We start from the raw sequence: 20353 nt of genomic DNA on the forward strand, positions 1-20353 counted from the left end.
ACCTTACAGTGAACCTATCTTACATTGATGTAAAGACTCGATGTAAAAACTATCATCTGGATTCCATTTCTTAGCATCAATGTGACAGAACATTGAAAATTTACGTGCATATAACTCCACATTGATTTCATTCCGCTGTGACGCTTGGATTTTCTCAAGCTGGAATCATAGGAAGGTCTGAATTTGGCGCGATTAAGCTCTTACAAGGACGGGAACTTTCAGATATAACTTATCATACCTGTACGTTCGCGGAGAACTTGATGCTGTCATTTGTCCAGAATATTTTACAATGTTCGGCTACATTCCATTGCTGAAAAATTTTAATTCGAAAATATTATTTTTACCAGAGATCGGTTATAGACCTCAACCGAATATCCCATTGATTTTTCCTACAATTGCAAGCAAAAATCATTGAACAAGTCATCAGCACTTCCCAAAATTTTCCCAACGCTATGTAAAGAAAATTATTGCTATGCTTGCTCCAAAGCGATGAAATAAACAATCGGAAATTGTACTCGAAAATGTTTTGAAAGGGACCTTAGTTTGTTGTGATCAACATTTCTTCGAGTGCCTGTTGAGTGCCACTGTCGAAGCTGTCCCTGTGCTACTTCCGTGGACCTATTTTCAAACTGCACCGATTTCGAAATTCATTTCGACACGGTAGCGCGTGCCGCGCGAACTGAAGGTGCGAGGTTTATCTAGGTCCTCCTCGATGAATCACTTATCTGCTTAGAGAAAAACATTGAAAATCGACGAATGTGATGCAATAGTACACTGCCGTGCTGAGAAAGAACGCCGTATGAGCATTCAGGCGTTGCCATATTTAGTTTAAGAAAACCCGAATTTACTGAGAAAATTGTAAATATTTTTCCTCGAATTTTTCAATCAATATTGTTCACGATTTAATCTAAAATATCTGAAAATTTCAAGGAAAAATATGCATAACTTTCCTCAAAAATACATGTTTCACTAGGAGAAATTTGGCAATTTTCTAATGTTCGTACGGCGTTCTTCCTCAGCAAGACAGGAAAGCTCCGTGCGAATAGATTCACAGAGGTACCGTTGCGTCGCGCGTCGAACGGTGGCGTCCAACAAGTGAATCAGTCCATCAGTCGATGTTAAAACCGAGCATGCCTATCATCTGATGATCCTCAGAACATACGTATTCTTATGGAGCTCAAGACTCATGAGGAAATCCAGGCTCGGTTTTACAGCGACCGACACCCACTCCAGTCTCATGCAATGTTTGGAGAATTTTGTTTACTCCAAAATTGATAAGTAGAGGCAACGTCCTCGCAAGTTCGCGTTGACAACAAATGATTTCGTAATGATCAGAGAGAGAAACTGATTTAGTGCCGCGCCACACTTTATGGTATGAATCGTACGTCCGGAGGCATTGTATCTTAGGTCAGTGCACCTGATCAGTTAACTTGCATGTTTATTTGCATGGTAAGAGGTATAGCCTTGATCAGTGGATTACGGTTAAAAACTAATTGAACTAACTTTATTAATCTAAGTTTATGAAAATTACCAGGGAGTACGCACTACGCCCCCCTAGCCGCTATACGGCCCAACTCCCATACGACACTTCGCGCCCTCTAAGACCTACTCCGCGGGGCCCCGTGAGTGAGGTAAAGACAACAGCTCATTCAGGGGCCATCTCCTATTGATAGCCGCAAAAATTATGAAAATCGGCCCGATACTTATTTAGAACGAACTGCGACAAAGACTGAACTTTTGCATTGTTTGAGTAACAAAATCAACAAATTTATCACGTTATATAAGAACCCTTGGGTCATTTTACCAAAATCTGAGTAGAGAAGGTTCATCTAGAGACTGTCCCATGTCGATAGCCGTGAGGATCATGAAAATCGGCCCTGTTGAACGGTCGAGCGAACTGCGAAAAAACATGAAAACTTACGGAGTGATAGAACTTATTGCGATGATGATAGTTGTGCGTAATGTCTGTGTAATAAGCTTTATATATTACTTCAATGCATGTAAAAAAAGTATTAGTTATGTTATTTGTTGGATTATTAGTGACAATTTTGAAAGGCCCTCAAGATCTGAAAATTGGTTTTTTTTTATCTAATTTACTTTCATTAGAAACGAGAAAAAAAAGAAACAGGAGGTACAGGCTTGCTAGTTTCACCGTCGATTCGTAACAATCTCACACCCAAAATATTTTCCATGCGACTTTCAAATTTTTCCCAGATTTTTGTATAAGCGCGGGAAAGTTTGATCCCAATTTAGCTAGCAAAGAGCGACCCCACCCCCCTCTCCGCGACCGTGGCATTGGCCTCAGCCCCCCCCCCCCTCTCCCGATAACCTCTTCATTTTAAATCGGAGGACCGGAATTAAGAACGGGATCGTCCCTGCGAGGTAACGGGGTCGAGGGGCCCGCAAAACCACCGCGGGAGGGGCGGGGGCGGGGATCCCGGGTCTCCTGTAACCGATTGTGACGGACGAAATCGTTGATTGCCCCTAATCGTAGGATAGTCCAAGATCGTCCGAGGATCGTGACTGAAGCCAGTCACAAATTTGTCGCCAGCGAGGCTTCGTGAATTTGCGAGACGAGACGGTTTCGCGTCGTCACACTGTCCGTTGTTATCGCCGCAGCGCGTGGCGTCCAGTCGAAAGTTGCAAGTTTTCAAACACATTTTCGAGACTTTTCAAAGTGAAAAAAATAATACCCTAGAAACTCATTCTACTCGCACGTGTTCCTAAGTTTAAAATTGAGTCGAGATTATATTTGTACGTCATCGTTGGACTTAAACGTGCTTGGGAGAAAATTTTCTGTGCGTGTGCCTCGTTTTCTCCCTTTTTTGGTTACTTTTTGGACTGAGATTTTTTTAAATATATCGAGTTACTTCGGTGGTAATTTCTGATGAAATTATATTTCCCGTGCGATGAAAAAGATTTTGAGACGGAACGTTTGGTTGAAGTCTTAAGAAAGGTCAGTTTATATTTTGTATAACCAAGCAAGGGTTACATGAATTTTTTACTTTGAGATTTTTGGCGTAGGTATGCGGAGAGTGATCTTGGTGTAAAAATTGAACTTCAATTCATATGATACACACATGAAATTGTTTGGCCTAGATAATCTAGGGTTATCGGCTCTAAAAACATGCGTGCGGTAATAATATTAATGTCTTGGTATTTGTTTGTGTACAAATTCCTTTTTCTGTATGAGGTATACCCATAAACACATAAATGTAACAAGCCCTGCCTACTTTAGCCTATACGCCTAGTTTTAGACAAATGTAACTGTAAACAAGTTGGTTTTTGCAATCGCTAGCGATAGCAATATTCGTCATGGGAACTTTAGCTTCTGGGATATGAAAATTTTAAGGTACAGTTCGTTTGCAGTATCTTCAGAATTGAAGGGGCTATGTAATTTTGTGTCAACATCTCTTTTTTAACATTTTTAATTTTTTTTTCTTTGCATACAAGAAAGCTGTTATTTACCAATTATTTATTTTCGTTGGATTATACATGGTTTTCGGAAGTTAACGCATTTAACTTTCAGTTTCGCTTTTTCGGCGTAAAGTATGATATTTTTACTCTACACATATGCCCGAATACGCATCATAAGTGACCTATGTGCCTCCTAAGTTGCCATTTTTTCATTCAAATAGATGTAACTGAAATGTTCGATGTGCACTATACTACTTTCATGTCATTGCTTTATTTATTTTTTGAAAAAAGAAAATACCATCATTAATTTGGGCGAACAGAGAAAATATACATCAATATTTGGGTCAACATCTCCCTGATTATATAACGGATGAATATATTAGTATTTCTTTATCAAAAAACTTAGCTTTTGTCTTCAGAGATACACTGATTCTAGTCCAAGGCAATTTGTTTTATTGAAAAGACAAAAAAACAAAAAATAAAAAAAAAAAAAAAAAAAAACAACTGAAATGTTAGACATACTATTTTCATGTCTTTCTATTTGTATCAATAGGTACATCTTGCTTAACTTACGAACGTTGAATGCAAATAAACTTTATTGAAAAAAAGAAAATAACGTCATTAATTTGGGGAAACATGTGGCTGATTATATAAAGGAAGGAGGTATACTCCAGTATTTTTGTTTAACATATTAACTCACGAGAAAATGTTCGTACATTTATCATCTAGTATTAATTATTTTTTGATGATTGGTCTAAAACATTCAATACAACCATTAAAAATTAACTCCCATCGCCGGGTATCGAACTCCCGATCACCTATTGCCCGCACCTTATCAAAAAAATGGGGCGCCTCAGTCAACTAGGCTATCACGGTTCCGCGGCATCTCGAGAAAAAATAGCATTCAAAAGACTCGGACGATGGGCGGGACTTATCACAAGAGTTGTCCTTGAGCGATTCGCGTCTTCGTAGCCTCTGAGATATGAAAGAAATGAGCTAAGCGCCTTTCTCTGTGAGACATTGTTTGCCTATGCTATCATGTGTCTCAAGGTTCATCTCACTATGCATTTGCTATCGCGGCAGTAAGCTGAGGCAATATTTCTGTATTCATGGATTAAATCAATCAATCGAGTTCTGATTTTGGCTCATATATCCGTAACGAGTCCTCCAGAACAATTTTCCACCTTGTACGATGGTTATTATTTCTTTACTTCTATTTTTCGAATTTGAGGTGGGATAATGGCGGCTTCTCAAGAGCACCGAGGTAGGCGATCTTTTGCACCAACGAACAGAAAACTGATGGCGAAAAATAACCAATCAGAACCTCCCAAAAAAAAGAATTTGCCTAAAAACGGAACTTCGTGGTTCTGCGCAGATTTACCAGTCAGACACGACATCTCAAGTGGAAAAAAACTCGCTGAAAGCGAATTTTAGCAATCAACACAACTTGACGTAGAGACATGATTGGCTAAAAAATACAACGGTTTTTGATACATCGGAAAATCAACCAAAAATCGGAGACTGGGCGAAACGCTCAAGGTCGCAGAGGTATAGGGAATCCCATAGCGATAGCATCGGAACGATTGTAATATCATGGGGAACTCGTCCCATGAAATAAATATCCTTATTGTCACTTTAACATCTAAATGAAAGTAGTTATGACCGATAATGTTTCCCTTTGACTGCCGAGCTGTCAATTTATTTACAGGGGAACAAAATCCCGATTAGGAAAATACATTTTTACCTGTTGTTAATTCTTGACGTAGCTATCGCGGTCTGCCGAACCGAAATGCAATTTTTGGACCAAAAATTTTGGTTACAAGATCTAGAATCTGAGTGGCCTATGGAATGAATTTTATTCTCTCGTTTATATGATGGTAAAATGGCTAATTGTGATTAGAGGAAAAATTGATTCAAAATAGAAGTAAATGGTAAAATATAAAGACTCGAGCGTGCCAAACGATTCCAGGAGTTGGTAATTTTTTACTGATTGGAAGTTAATGCTTTTTTAGTATAAATGTGTGAAGTGGAATAAAATTAAACGTCTTGCTCTCTTGTGGTTAAATTATCTAGCTTGAAACGTTTTTTCTGACTTTTTTTGTTCCTAGATATAACTCAACACTCTCTGTTATTACAAAAAAACCTACACGAATACATAATTGTTATCGCGCCAGTTTTTTCCGGTTTCTTTTTCCAGTAGCAGTATCTTTATAGATACAAGTTTTCCATCATAGTGTTTTTTTCTATGTTTTAGCCGTTTTTAGTTGCTTTTTTTTACTTGGTGGTGGAGTATGTGATTTTTTGTCAGCATAATCTGAGGAGAAATTAATCAGATATCGTGGCACTAATTTTCCGCTTCTTCTTCCATCAAACATCTAAATTACTCACTGTACTTTAAACATGAGAATGTAAGATACATCTTACAAATTCAACAGAGCATAGGAATTTATGAGATAGATAGCTTGTTATTGCATTGTCTTTTCCATTTACAGCTTCATATGATGAACGCAGTGCTGTCTTCCGGTGTATATAATTACTGGCATCCTGCACAAAATCTTTACCACGGCAGTCTTTGAATTGCATTATTTCAGAGGACATGAACCAAACCATTTTCCTGGAGAAAAAAAGTAGCAAATTAACATGTGACCTTGATAAAATTAAAGTACATCTAATCTCGGTAAATAATTGAAGTAGGAGGAATCGAAATGGGATGTATTCATGATTCGAATCCATTTTATCTGCTGTTATAAATCAGGGAGAAAATGTAGACCAGAAGTAAATGGTAAAAAGACTGCAAGACTACAGATAGGCATCGTGTTTTGATTCATGATTTAAAGTTACAACGATTATGATGTAAAAATGTTGTTAATAGATTTGGCCCCCTATCAGATATGATCCATCTTTTCAGGAGTGATACAGTAGCATGCGAGACGTTCAAATATGGCGGTCATTTTGACTTAGGCCCCCCCAGAGAGGGGGGGCGGGGGGTCAAAGTCAAAACCTTCAACTGCCTATAACTTTTGAGCGAAAAATCGGATTGAGTTGAACTTTTTTTTAAATGAAAGATCTCAAAAAGATCTATCTGCTGATACCAGAAAAATTGAAAAAAAGTTAAATTTAATGCAAATTTTTAGCAATTTTTCAATTTTTTAGGGGACAAAATTTTCAATTTTGTCGTGTTTCGGCACCGCGCAATGACTCTACTAAAACAAAAACCAGTTTTTTAGATTCTACACTTAATTTCCTACAAGATGCAAAAAACCGCATCTTGGGGAAACGTTTAGATCGCGAGCTATGGCTCGTCAAAGTTAGCCCCGCGCTGAGCGCGCGCGCCCTACGCTGTTCGCATATCCTCTGCGCGTCTGCCACCGATCCTGTTGCCCCTCCTCCCCCTTCCTAAATGCAAATTAACATTCTACTACCCAGCTTTCGTATATATCTGCGTTATAGGTACGTGAAAATTTCAGCAAGTTCGTGATTTCCAGTGGAATTGATGCTTTATTTCGCTCCCCCCCCCCCCCCCCAACCCGGCCACTGTGCTCCAAATATTGTGCAAAAAAGAAATATATAAATTTTCTTGTTTCATGTTTTTGCTGATGTAGCACCCTGTGACTACGAGATCGAATTGAGGTAATTTTTTATCCCACCTCCCAACCACTTTTCGGTGTATTGAGCGTTTACCATTCATGAGAGGCCGACATTATTATGGGTATTCATAATAGGCTGCTGAGGAATTAAAAAATATTTCGCACGATTTTTCTCCACATAGCTTTGAGAAATATAAAATGATTTCGTTGTTGGCAGGGGCACACTTCAGTGCCAGTGGCCGGGTTGGGGGGGGGGGGGGGGGAGCGAAATAAAGCATCAATTCCACTGGAAATCACGAACTTGCTGAAATTTTCACGTACCTATAACGCAGATATATACGAAAGCTGGGTAGTAGAATGTTAATTTGCATTTAGGAAGGGGGAGGAGGGGCAACAGGATCGGTGGCAGACGCGCAGAGGATATGCGAACAGCGTAGGGCGCGCGCGCTCAGCGCGGGGCTAACTTTGACGAGCCATAGCTCGCGATCTAAACGTTTCCCCAAGATGCGGTTTTTTGCATCTTGTAGGAAATTAAGTGTAGAATCTAAAAAACTGGTTTTTGTTTTAGTAGAGTCATTGCGCGGTGCCGAAACACGACAAAATTGAAAATTTTGTCCCCTAAAAAATTGAAAAATTGCTAAAAATTTGCATTAAATTTAACTTTTTTTCAATTTTTCTGGTATCAGCAGATAGATCTTTTTGAGATCTTTCATTTAAAAAAAAGTTCAACTCAATCCGATTTTTCGCTCAAAAGTTATAGGCAGTTGAAGGTTTTGACTTTGACCCCCCGCCCCCCCTCTCTGGGGGGGCCTAAGTCAAAATGACCGCCATATTTGAACGTCTCGCATGCTACTGTATCACTCCTGAAAAGATGGATCATATCTGATAGGGGGCCAAATCTAATGGGGGATGGAACAACCTCTTTGATCGTGTTAAGATTCGAGATTAGGAAAGCAATTTTATTAATTGTTCAATTGCATGATAATTTTCCTGCATACTTTTCCTATGCAGACAACAATTCTGTATTCTATGGAAATTCTAAAAATTGCAGTTCTGCATTGTAAAATGGTGTCCTGCTAGTCTGCAAATGACACCCAATCTGAAGAATATTTATGGTGAAACTAAAATATTACGGATTTTCGTTTGTGATTTTGTAGAGTTCCTGTCGTATTTCACTTATATTGTTTTGAAATATGACCAATCATTTCTATCGCACAGAATTTTGTGGAGTCTTTACGAACTCTTTTGAGGATCAGTTTTTGATATTTTTGTGGTAATGTATGATACTAAAAAAACTAAATTAGGAGCGAAAATTTTGTAACGTTCATAATCGAGCTACGTACTGCGGTATTTATCAGGCATTCTTACCGTCCTTTCCAAGCTCCACCAATTATGCATTCATAAAACGTTCGAAAATTATGAGAAGGGGCAGACGGGCATTTCAGGCGATTAAATGTTGATGACAACGACGCGACGGCCGACAGGATGCAGAGGTGTTGTTTTAGCATTTTAAAATACCTCCGATTGACCGTCACGCCTGGTTTCACTTAGTGATTACAATTTTTATCCCCATCCCTTCTCGCAAACAGCAAAAATTACACGGCCAGACGAGACTGACGGCTAAATTTTCATCCAGCAAATCCACCGGAAAACTGCATTCGAGAAAATTAGGGCATGAAAATTTTCCACGCTTAATTGCAAACGCGTGCCCTACGATTGCCGATCGGAGTATTTTATTGTTGTTTATGAATAAAGTTCCCATCATAGATATTAAAATTTCGTTTTTACAGTGGGCCCGGGTGTGCGGTGACACTTAATCACCATTCCTGCCCATAGAAACGAAGGTCATTTGAAAATTTAAATCTTCGATGCGCCATCTATCAAAAATTCAGTTCTTTGTTTTGTAGTATTTTTTTTTTAAAAACATTAGTGTGAGAAAACTTATCACACAGTATCTAAACAACGTGACATAGTATACAATGTATTTTACAACGAAAATTAACGCCTTGAAACTTTTCGGAAATTTGCTCCAAAGTATAATATAAATAATAAATTCACGAAATATAAATATCATTTTTCTGTTAAATAAAATAAATTAAATAAATAAATGAAGAAAACTTTTGGGGAGATCAGGAAACAACAGATGTAATTGAGCATGTTGTTGCAAATGCCGCGCCTTTCAATCATGATTCTTCGATACAACTATTCGTACTCAAGGGATGTGCGTGTTGCATATACAAAAAATTAAAGGCGTTTTGACTTCCGTTCCCTTCTCAGCTTCGTACAGTCGTACTACACAACACAGGTATTGCTCAAAAGATTTGGAGAATTTGAAAAGCCCTTAAATTCTGTTTTCGTTTTTTGCAATCGTCTTTGGCCGTTGAACCTTCACAGATTACTTAGTGTCTTATCTAAACTCTAAATCCGAGATAAACTGAAAACTTTTCGAATAGCCACATATCGACTTCATTCATCGCGATGATTTATTGCAGTGCACATCTTGCTTTTTTCACCTCCTTCTTCACTAATGTTTGAAAAGCAACCATTGAAATATGTGTACTTCTGTTTTATCGATGGAATCATGGTGAATAACAACATCCTAAGAGTTTTTAAAAGTAATATCACGGATATTCTTGAACGTAAACATGTAAAAACATTCAAAGAAAAACATTGAAAAAATGTTTCCACTCTGCCGAAAATACTCAATCCTGCTCTGCACACATATTAATTCAGTATTTGGGGGCAAAATAAGCACCGAACCTAAATCAGATTTGTACTTCGAGATTTCAAGCTGCTACAACAACATTCATGCAGAAGGACATTAGAAATCCGGTGATTTTGGGTCGACACGGCAACGCGCGATCTCTTTGTGACCCGCGCTTGCATTGATACTTACTCATCGCTTTTCTCGGCCGCCGGCTTCCGCGGGTTTCAAACGTGCTTTTCCCATTAAAAACGTCATCAAGTGGAAAAACGATTTCGGAAACGATTCAATTCGGCAGACAGTCCGACTCCGAAGGTCGCTGCTGGAACAGCCGCTTTGTTGCCCGGGCTCAAAGGGACCCGGCCGTCCAAGATGGTGCACCGCGGAGGACTGACAGATGGACAAACAACGGTGGACACAACTGCCGTGCTTAGGAAAAACGCCGTATGAGCCTTCAGGCGTTGTCGATTTTCCCTCTAAAAACAACAAAATCAAAAAAAAAATTGTGGATATTTCTCTTCCGATTTTTCAGAGGATTTCGTTCGAAATTTGATCTAAAAATTCTGAAAATTTCAAGCTAGAATATGTATACTTTTCTTCAAAAATAAATATATTCTGACAAGAAATTTGGCAACATTCGAGTGCTCATTCGGTTTTTTTGCTTACAATCAGCACAGCAGACAAGGTGTGCGAATGGAAACTTCCATGAAGCTCCGAACGCTACCATAATGGTCGAGTGTAATTGAACGTATTTCTGCTAAAAGGAACTATATCTCACGCAAACCCTTTGCACATAGTTCGCTTTAGCATAAATACGACCAATTGATCGGGTCTGTGTTGACAAAATAAGTCGTAGCAGAATCCCAAACGTCGAGGTTACTGTGCGGGCTGGACACTAATTTTTTGCCATTAAATTGTATGAAATGCGCGAAAAACTGAGTCTTGGTGATTAATAGATTCCGGATTATGCATGCTCCCCAGGGAATCTAATAGCCATTACTTGAGCACTAGATTTCTGTCAGTGCGTTTATCATGCGGCTGGTAAACGTCATCAAATGCATACTAGATACTGACAGAAATGTATTAGTCGCTCAAGTCTTGAAAAAATATCTTATTATGATTTTAGTTTGCAATAAAACCATTTGTCCAAACCTCGAATCCAGCATCAAGTGCCTTGGCCGCAAGGAGATTGTCTTGCATTAATTTTAGCTTGTAGTCTTATTAGACCCTCTTTTGACTATTTTGAACAGAAATTCCGTCATATTCTTGTGAAAAAATGATTTTTTTTAGTCAGTTTTGAACACGAACAAGAATAGTAGTGCGATTATCCCGTCAAATTGTGGTACTATCCCAATTTTTTGGATATGGACATTCCCAATTAATTTTGGTAGTACTGCAACTCAAGTCAGGGTAGCGTCGCAACCTTTCTGTTGGTGATCAAATTTATTGGGGTGCACTTTGTCCAAGTTAGGACAAAACCACCCTACCTCTTTTTTCCCGTGAAACCTTTGAATGGACTTACAATCCTCCGTTAGGGACACAACGATTTATATCTTGAAACGGAGCGGAAAAATCCTAAAAATCTCAACGCTGTGTTTATTATTTTCCTTTTGATTTACAGTGAAACCTCGTTAAAATAAATTGTGCAGGGACTGACAAAAAACTTAACATATGCGGCAATTCGTCGTATCCGATTCTCCACTTAATTTATGGACGTGACAAGAGATCGCAAAAAAATTGACTTTATCGGCATTTCATCAAAACCGCAGCTCGACTTAGCGAGCTTTTACTGTACTGAAAAGTGCGCGGTTTCTACCGCTATCACACACATCACTCATTCCATAGAAACACCGATACCTAATTTTCCCTCTCGAATTTGTTCGCTCAAAACTAGTTCAAGATGACACTCGGCCCATTTTTACTCCCGGTTCGGCTCTCCGCCACCAGGGTGCGCAGCGGTGGCGCGGGCGAAACGGGAGCGCTTAAACCAACCTCAAAGGGCGTCAATTGACATTTAGATTGAACACCGAGGATGAATCGCGGCAATTTATCCGGGAGCCGAAATTAGGACCGCCGCAACAGGTCTGAATGGACCCCGTCCGTGTCTGAACTTGCGATTTAACTTGGGCCAATCCCCCCCGGGGAGGGGGCCTCCCCCCATCCGGGCACGTAAACCTTCCGAGTTGATCTCCTGCGAGCCTTGTTAGGATTACGCGGTGTTCGGCGAGTCCGCGCACGTCCCGTCGACAGCGTTAGCTCATCTCAGTCACGGCTAACCGCCTAATTAAAACGCATTGATTCCAAGCCACTCAAAGTTCACGCGGACTGCCTCAGGGCACCGTGTAAGAAAGGTGGTATTTCCGCGGCAAACGGGGCATGGGCAGAACTCCCGGGAAATCTGGCCTCTCCCGAAAAAAATCTGGGCAGACTTTGGTACATAGTTGCGAGGGCATTTCTGTCTTCATTGAAAGGATATTTCAATGAAATTTTCAGTGAGAACGGTACAAAATTACCCTTGAGACAACTCAGTTTGTCAAATATTTCCTATGTAAAGTCAAATTTTGAGATTTCGAAGGCAAACTCCTTTTAGCGTTGTTACAGAATTAGTTGCGAGTAATTTTGCTCACTTGTCAACTCAGTTTGTAATATGATTTCCATTCGGAGCTAGGGAAATACCTATCTCCGTATTCTGTATATGAGGTATCCCTCGAAGATTCAGATACCACTATTCTAACTCTTGAGAGCGCATATTGCCTACCCGTTCAAATAAAGGACAATTGAATGCAAGAAGCTGCACTACGAACACAATTCACCTCCTTCCCCTCACCAAAGATTCCTAGCCCTGCCGATGAGAGGGGACTGAAAGAAATTGGATTCAGATGCAGCGTCTAAAAAAAGTTTCTTTTCTTAATTAGACATTTTTTTCTAGGCTAAATTTTGTTCACTAGTGACGGCTCGCAAGGAAAGGGACCTAAGTATTCGGGGGCAAATTGTTCAACAGAGATATTTTTATTGAGATGGACCAGAAAGTCAAATTTTTAGATTTCGAGGGAAAACTCCTTTTAACGTTCTCACAGAATGAGTTGCAAGTAAATTTGCTCTTTTTTCTGCAAGAAGAGGACATTAATGGTAGAATCTTGAAAATTTGCGACATACTCAACCTATGCTTTTATCCAATGAAAATCTAATAGAGATTCGGTGTATCTCTTGTGTGCAAACACGTTTTACCCTCTTGTTGGCTATTGAACAATTTGTCGGGCAATTCTTTTATAAAACACGTTAATGTTTGGTGATATTGTTGTGCAAACTTTTTGATCCAAACTTCACCAGCCAACAAAAAGGTAGGATAACCTTTGCTGGCAGTAAAGAAATGTTGAGCAGTTGAAAGTAAAACCATTTCCGTGGAATAATATTGGGTGGTCTCTATACGTCTCTGAGTGAAACCGAGCCATTATTAAATTTGAACGATTGGCAAACGATGAGCAACCATCAGTAATGCTGCCTACATAATGGATCCATTTTCGGTTCAGTTTGGCATTCTAGTAAAACATACCTCTCGAATACCTGCTAGTTAATCAGGACACATCGGTGCCATCACATTTGGCTCTGGCTCAACTCTATCTGACCATAAAAATTCTCGTCACCTGGACCTTGAAATTTGCGACACGTTCCTAAGTTTTCTGGTCCTCCACAGGATGAGGAAAATTTCGAGCCTGTAATTTCGAAGAACTTGTGTCACGCTTTAGGCTCAACAAAGCCTATTCTGCGTAAAGCGTGCCTGCGGTTTTCGCTGTGCATCCATGATGATTAATGTCATTGGTTATGGTGACTGGCGTGTAGTAACTATACGGCTAATAATCATTCAACACCAAAAAATCATTGCGAATTTAGATAACCGGGCGGGATCGACCTAAGTTATTAGGTTTGGTGGGATGTCATAATTTGCAGTACTGAGTATAGTTATGATATTGCATGGCTGAACGCGCGCTTATCGATAGAACGACCAAGAAAGGATGTATGTCGAGGCATCTTTTCAAAATCTCAACCTCTGCTTAACTTCTTGAGAGAGGGCTGTTTAATTTTTTAGCATTAATTTTTTTAAGACATCGCTCTTGTAGCTGAAGAAAAATTAAACGAAGTTATGCTTTATAATGAAAGTATAAACAGTTGATTTCCTTGCATTTAAACGATAGGAAGTTCGTATCATCACAAACCGAGGTACGTGTTTGTCTAGTGTCATCTTCTTGACGTGCCTTGTCCAGCGGGCTGATAATCGAGATTGATAGACAAAGCGATAGACAAATAAGACATAGAGAAATTGGAGGGATCCAATTGGTTGAAGTTGTTGGTTTTTATAGACTAAATCGGAAAATGATGGACTAACTCTAGAGTCTCTGGCGGGTTGCCGTTAGTTTGTCTATTACTTAACTTCTTTATCCATCGCTTCCACCACTAGGATCGCTTTATTTTCAGTTTGTCTCCATTGTCTATAGCTTTGTCTATCAATTTCAATATTCCATCTGCAGGTTGCTATATTCCTTGCATCGAAGGGCGAGATTGCACCTATGCCCGTAACACAGCACCCAAAACGAATAACACGGATAATTAGACATGCAAAGTAGGTAACGCAGACCTTCTTACGTATACCACAGTGTAGCAGATTTTTCGCAGTGGCGTGGCGTGCTTTACGATATATCGATACTTCCCCATTTTAAGCTATGGTGATGAACCGATCATTAGGTGTTCGCTGCGAACACACTATTTATCGATCCTTTTCCATAGGTTTAAATGGTAGATCAATCGATATATCGCAATGCACGCCGAGACACAGATTTTTCACACATCTCGCGCGGTGGTCCATCGACAATCAGCACCTCCCGTACAGATAATTTTCAAGCATTCACCGGCTAAGGTCGAAATCGATCCTCAAAACAATTTGCAGTTTGCAGAACTCGTCATTGGCCCACTAATTGTGAGTGCCGGGCGAAATATTTTGGCCTGGAGGACTCTTTTAGCTCTCTCTGCCCAAGGTCATCTCTTGGCTTTATCACCGTGTGAATTACCTGCATACACTCTTCTGCGATTGTTCCGCTGACATCCGATGAACTAGGAACGCGGGAGCCAAGTCGATGGCAAAAAAACCCGTTTGCAATGGCTCAGCAAGTCAAATGTCAGTCAGCCGTGCTAAGGAAAAATCGCCGATTGAGCTTTTAATGGTTGCCAAATTTCTTCCCGATGAAGCACTTATGTTTGAGGGGAGATATAAATATTTCTCCTCAAATTCCGGTACTTTAAATTAAATTGTGAATAAAATTCTCTTCGGACAAATCGGGTCTAGTTAGAATTTTATCAGCTTAACTGCATTTTAAGTTGCCTTGCATACTCGTCTGTTGCATTCCTTTGACATAGAATAGAATAACGCAACTACACTGGATAAAAAAGTATAGTAACATTTACTATAAGTTTACTTGATTTTTTTACACAGTGATGCTGGTTAGTGAAAATAACCAAAATTACGATAGTATTCACCAGAGTTCTGGTGATACTCAGCATAAAATGGCAAATGCTACCAGAGAGTCTGGTGTTTATCACCATACTCGTGTCGCTGTGTCTATCAAAGTATGATAAAAACTACCTCATTTTTATCAGAATATTTAATTTTTTAAAAAAAAAAATTCCATGGATTATTTAGAATATTCATATACTTACATAATGTCAATTATGATTGTGTTTATTGTTAGTTGAAGTTTTCTGTTAAAAAAAACAAGAGGGATGTAGAGCAACGTCGCATGTATTTAGACCGCGATTCTGATTAAATACGTTCAATTAAAATAAAAATATACGCAGATTTTCTTGAAAATTCCTTTTTTCATCAAAGCAAATTTAGCAACGTCTGGAGGCATATACGGCGTTCTTCCTCAAGACGACAGAGCTGTCGAGCTTTCAGGAGCGATTTGACATGTTGAACTGGAGAAAATGTGTTACTTACTTGGCGTACTACCTGTAGTTCCTCTCTGTCCCGAGCAATTGAATTTGTCGATGCTAAAACCAAACATGTCCATCATCTCATAAGCCCCAGAATACATGCCTTCTTATGGACCTCAGGGCTCATCAAAATTGGAGTTGTGCAGTTTTAACATCGGCCGATACAGGTTTAATGAGCCGCCCGCGGTCAGGTACGCGTCGAGTGACAGGGACACCAGTGGCGTGGCGTGAATGATCGATTATCGATATTTCCCCACTTGAATCCGTGGTAAAGAATCGATTATTAAGGTACCCTGTTAATCGATCCTTTTCCATAGGTTTAAATTACAGATCAATCAATGTATCGCAAAGCACGCCACGCCACTGAGGGACACGAAACTTTAAGGAAAAGAAAGTGAGGTTGTCAAGTTGTCTATCCGACGACTATACGAGTCGAAATAACCGCACATAAGAGCACCTAATGAAAGTAATATTTTATCGCTATAATTATACAATTTTACACATTTGTGTTTAAAATATTTCAAATCTGATCAGTCACTGTTCGATAAATTAACGATTTGTCAATTATTTTATTGTTATTATTTTGCAGAAAAGGCAAATATTATCATTGAAAAGAGAATATTGTAATTTTCATCCAGTTGCTATAAAAGTTTCTGCGTATATTTTTTTCGTTCAAGGTTTTTCAGAAAGGTCAAAACTTCACTTAAGAGTTTAAGAAAACTTCCCTGGAAATGACAGTTTTGTACATAAAATTAACAGGCAATCTTTATTGGCTATAAACTTTCCATTCATAAGATTCGAATGAAAGGAGCTTAATGAGAGGCCTATCTATTATTGATCTCCACCATACGAGATATCGTCCTTCATTAAATCCATCTAATTCTCAATTTTACGAGCTTTAATTTCTCTCGGAGACTGGAAAGATAAACAATTCATCAAATCATGTGTCGATGACGAAACTGCGAAAAGGAGTGACTCTTTAGTAGTGTTTCAAAAGCTCCGCTCCCAAATTGAAAGCTCTGATTGTATTCTATCAAAGACGGACAAACCAATGCTATTGCTTCAAATGTTCACAGAATATTCCTCAAATAGAAAAGGAAAATCAGGGAAGTTTTTAAGAAATGACGTCGAATATTACTATTTTGAAAATTAAAAAATAAATTATCACGGGAAAATTGAGGCATCGCAAAAGAAGTTACATGTTTTTGGAGCCACACCGTCAATTTTTGCTCCATTTTGTTCAACAAAGTGCAGAGACTTTTACGACACCTTGTCATTAACCCCATCAAAAATCCAATTCCTCGCTATGGAAGCACGGTTGAATGTCCCTGTCGATCTGACCCGAAGTCATGACGACATGACGTCGTGTCTTGGCCCTGTACGACGTTCGAGACGTCCTCAGTGCATAAAACCTCGCCGTCACCTGCACCGCGTGTTTCTAATAAATTACGAGAAAAGATAAGCTTTATCGGAGCCAGAAGGATTTGCAACCGCGAAAATTTCTTCACGGCCGCTCAATCATTCGTACGCTTGGACTCATCTCCTAGCACGAAGGCTCGATACCAAGCTGTCAAACTGGAAAAATTATTCGTTTTAAAAAGATTGCACCACGTCAAATCAAATTTTAATAACTTTACTACATATGGAAACTCTGTTTCAAATTACCATTGCGTTGATATGAGATGCTAAGTTGCCAATACTGAGGACATTTTCGGAAAGGACCTGTAAATCTTAAAATTCTGCCATAATGTTTCATCTTAGCACTTCTTAATACGTATATCGGCGGTGAAACTACCAAACCACGTATCTCGGTTTGCGACGTCGCAGACTTCCTGTCATACTTTATTTTTTAAATGAAAAACTACTTAACGTCCAGTCTTGAAAATTTCTGTGATTTTTCCTCTTCGTGCGGAGAAAATTCTGTGAAAATTTCAAGGAATGATATTGATTTTGTCTACTTCAAAAAAATAAAATGCGAGCGTAGATTTTTAAACACCGCAAACGAGATACGTGGTTTGGTAGTTTCACCGTCGATATGGCAACTCTGTTTCAAATTACCATTGCGTTGATATGAGATGCTAAGTTGCCGATACTGAGGACATCCTCGGAAAGGACCTATACATCTTAAAATTCTGCTAAAATGTTTCATCTTAGCACTTCTTAATATTTAACGACATGATCCATCCAAAAGCACTCCTATACAAGCCTCGATAAGTAATTTTTCTCCCAAAAGTATGCAAAGCCACAGACTATTAGCTGCATTGTAAGCTGTGTAAAAGCGCTTTTACTGAAAAAGTATTTCATTATACTCATATATGATAATATTCATTCACTAAACGTTAACTGGCCACAATTTAATAATCAGCAGTCCTGAAATAACCATAAAATGTGTTGCTTCTCCGGAAGATTAATCTTTCCATCTGGCACCTGCCTTTTCCTTTTTCTTTTTCCTTAGTTCAAACTTGAGCTTTTTGCTTACAAATTGACTGAGCAAATTATATCCCGCCGGTGATTAGTTTGGGCGTGTTACGTCTAACGTGAAAGCGCATAGAGACGAAGACGCCTTCATTTTTAGTGTATACAACACGCACATCTGTCAAGCACGTATAGTTGTATCTAGACGTTATCGTTGTTTCTGATTGTGTGAATCGTGTATCTGTTCACAAGAACAAGCTGTGTGATAAGTACTATCAGAAATTCAACGCTGGCTCCTAAATTTTCTGGAAATTAATGTGTAATCAGGAATCTAGTAATCTCTACCGTTCTTTTTTCCAATGAGGAAAACGTTTGCTTGAAAAAGGAGTCGAACATCCCTGAAAAAGGTTAGAGCGGTGCGTAAAGAAAAAACTTCATCCAAATTTTGATTGTACGAGTAACCATAGAGTGTGTTTCAAAGGGAAACTTCTTCATTTTACAAAAACAGACGCATCTTCGCTCGGAGCAGTTGAGCCCTGGAGATCATGCAATCATACGGGCAACGGGGCTCATATAAAAAAAACAGCTAAGCCCTTATGCGCCAGAGAAGTGACGAAGACATGTTCGAGCGTAATACTTTAATCCCGCTCATAAAGCTCTCACTCTCAACACGCTTGTCACCGGAGAGCACTAGCTTCACGCTATCCCGTATCATAAAAATCAAGCACACTCCAATAATGCGATTACCGACACTTGAAGCTGTCTGCGGACTGTGTGACACTCAAATCTTTGCGACCAGAACGGGTAGATGAGATTGACAGGTCTTCGTTCGATTCCTGAAATAAACCAGCACCTGTTTCGCCCGACAAGTGGTTTCGATATCGGTCAGATGGAAGAATCTAGACGCCAGCCGTGGAAAAGTCGGCGCTCGGCAAAAAAATGAAGGGAAAGAGAAAACAACTCGAACTGTTTTCTGCATCGATGACTCTTGAAAGAGATATCGTGTTTTTCGAGAAAAGCAGGCCTTTTGAGTAACCACTCGTGTCTCAAAGTCCGTCTCTTTCCGATGTCTGATTCTTTGCATCATCCACTCCTTTGCCGATAAATAAGATATGCCACGAGAACGGGTAAGCACGCCCGACTACAGTTGGCAAGCCGACAAAAACACTTGGTCTGGTATCGAAGATTGTGCACTTACTTACAAAGTGGTTGAGTGGTTGGTTACGTGTAAACCAGACGATACTGTACTGGGTGTGACTTGAACTCGTGGTTAAAAAGAGGTCAACCTCCTTGCAACCAGCAAACTCTCGCTTTTCTGCTTGGACTTTGTATTGCCCTCCGAATCAGTTTTAAAAGGTGGTGGAAGTGCATTTGCTGGGAAGTGTTCCGTTCTCTGGTGGGTAGAAGCAGTGGCACAACAGTTTTTCTTTTTATGGTAAAAAACAAAGGTATTTTATTCCCTAGGATGAGAGGACACCTTTATCAACGTGTATTTAAAAACTAATCGAGTGCTGTGTTCATAGTATTGTTGTCATTTTGTGATATAGTAAAAACATATCGACGGCGCGGCGTATGTCCGGGATCACATATCTCGTTTGTGGTGTCTGGAAATCTCCGCCTGTATGTCATTTTTTTAAAGGAGAACAAATTGACATCATTCCTTGAAGTTTATGCAGAATTTTCTTCGCATAGAGAAGAAAAATCACGGCAGTTTTAAAGAATTGTTGTTGAGTAGCTTTCCGCTCAAAAAATAAAGTATCACAGGATATCTGCGACTTCGCAAACCGAGTTATGTGATTGCAGAGTTACACTGTCGATATGTGTATGAATACAGAGAATCTGGCCAAGAAATTACGTCGCCTCTTTGCTTAAATGCATTTGATATTCACGCATATCCTCCGAAAAACAATCGCTTTGAAAGTAAAATGGACGTATTCCCGCTAAAGGAACGAGAGACGGGTGAGAAAAGAGTAAGCTCGTTAGTTGAAGACCGTAAGAATGAATAGGAACTATAAAGCGCCAGTGACGTCAACATCGACGACGGAGACTCACACAGGGACTGGAGTGATCTTTAACTGATGAGCCCTGTCCTTAACGCTCTTGTCACATGCCCACGGCTCATGAATTAGCATATTTTGGCGATTAGTTCCATTTTGATTCAATATCAAATCCCACATTTTCATTATGCCAAAAGGAATCACGCCCACTTTTAAATTCTTTCTCATCCAGCTGGAATGAGCAGACC

At 39.4% G+C, this 20353-nt stretch overlaps 1 protein-coding gene across 1 annotated transcript in view; it reads left to right on the top strand.

The window, feature by feature from the left end:
- The first annotated feature begins 2538 nt into the window (after positions 1-2538).
- The window catches only part of LOC109030570 (proton-coupled amino acid transporter-like protein acs), a 50580-nt gene continuing 32765 nt past the window's right edge, over positions 2539-20353 (top strand). Inside the window, exon 1 of the mRNA XM_072300784.1 lies at positions 2539-2956. The gene's annotated coding sequence lies outside the window, so the exon portion shown is untranslated. The remainder of the gene's footprint in view (positions 2957-20353) is intronic.

Source organism: Bemisia tabaci, chromosome 5 (assembly GCF_918797505.1).
Source record: "Bemisia tabaci chromosome 5, PGI_BMITA_v3".
In the NCBI taxonomy this organism is placed as follows: Eukaryota; Metazoa; Arthropoda; class Insecta; order Hemiptera; family Aleyrodidae; genus Bemisia; species Bemisia tabaci.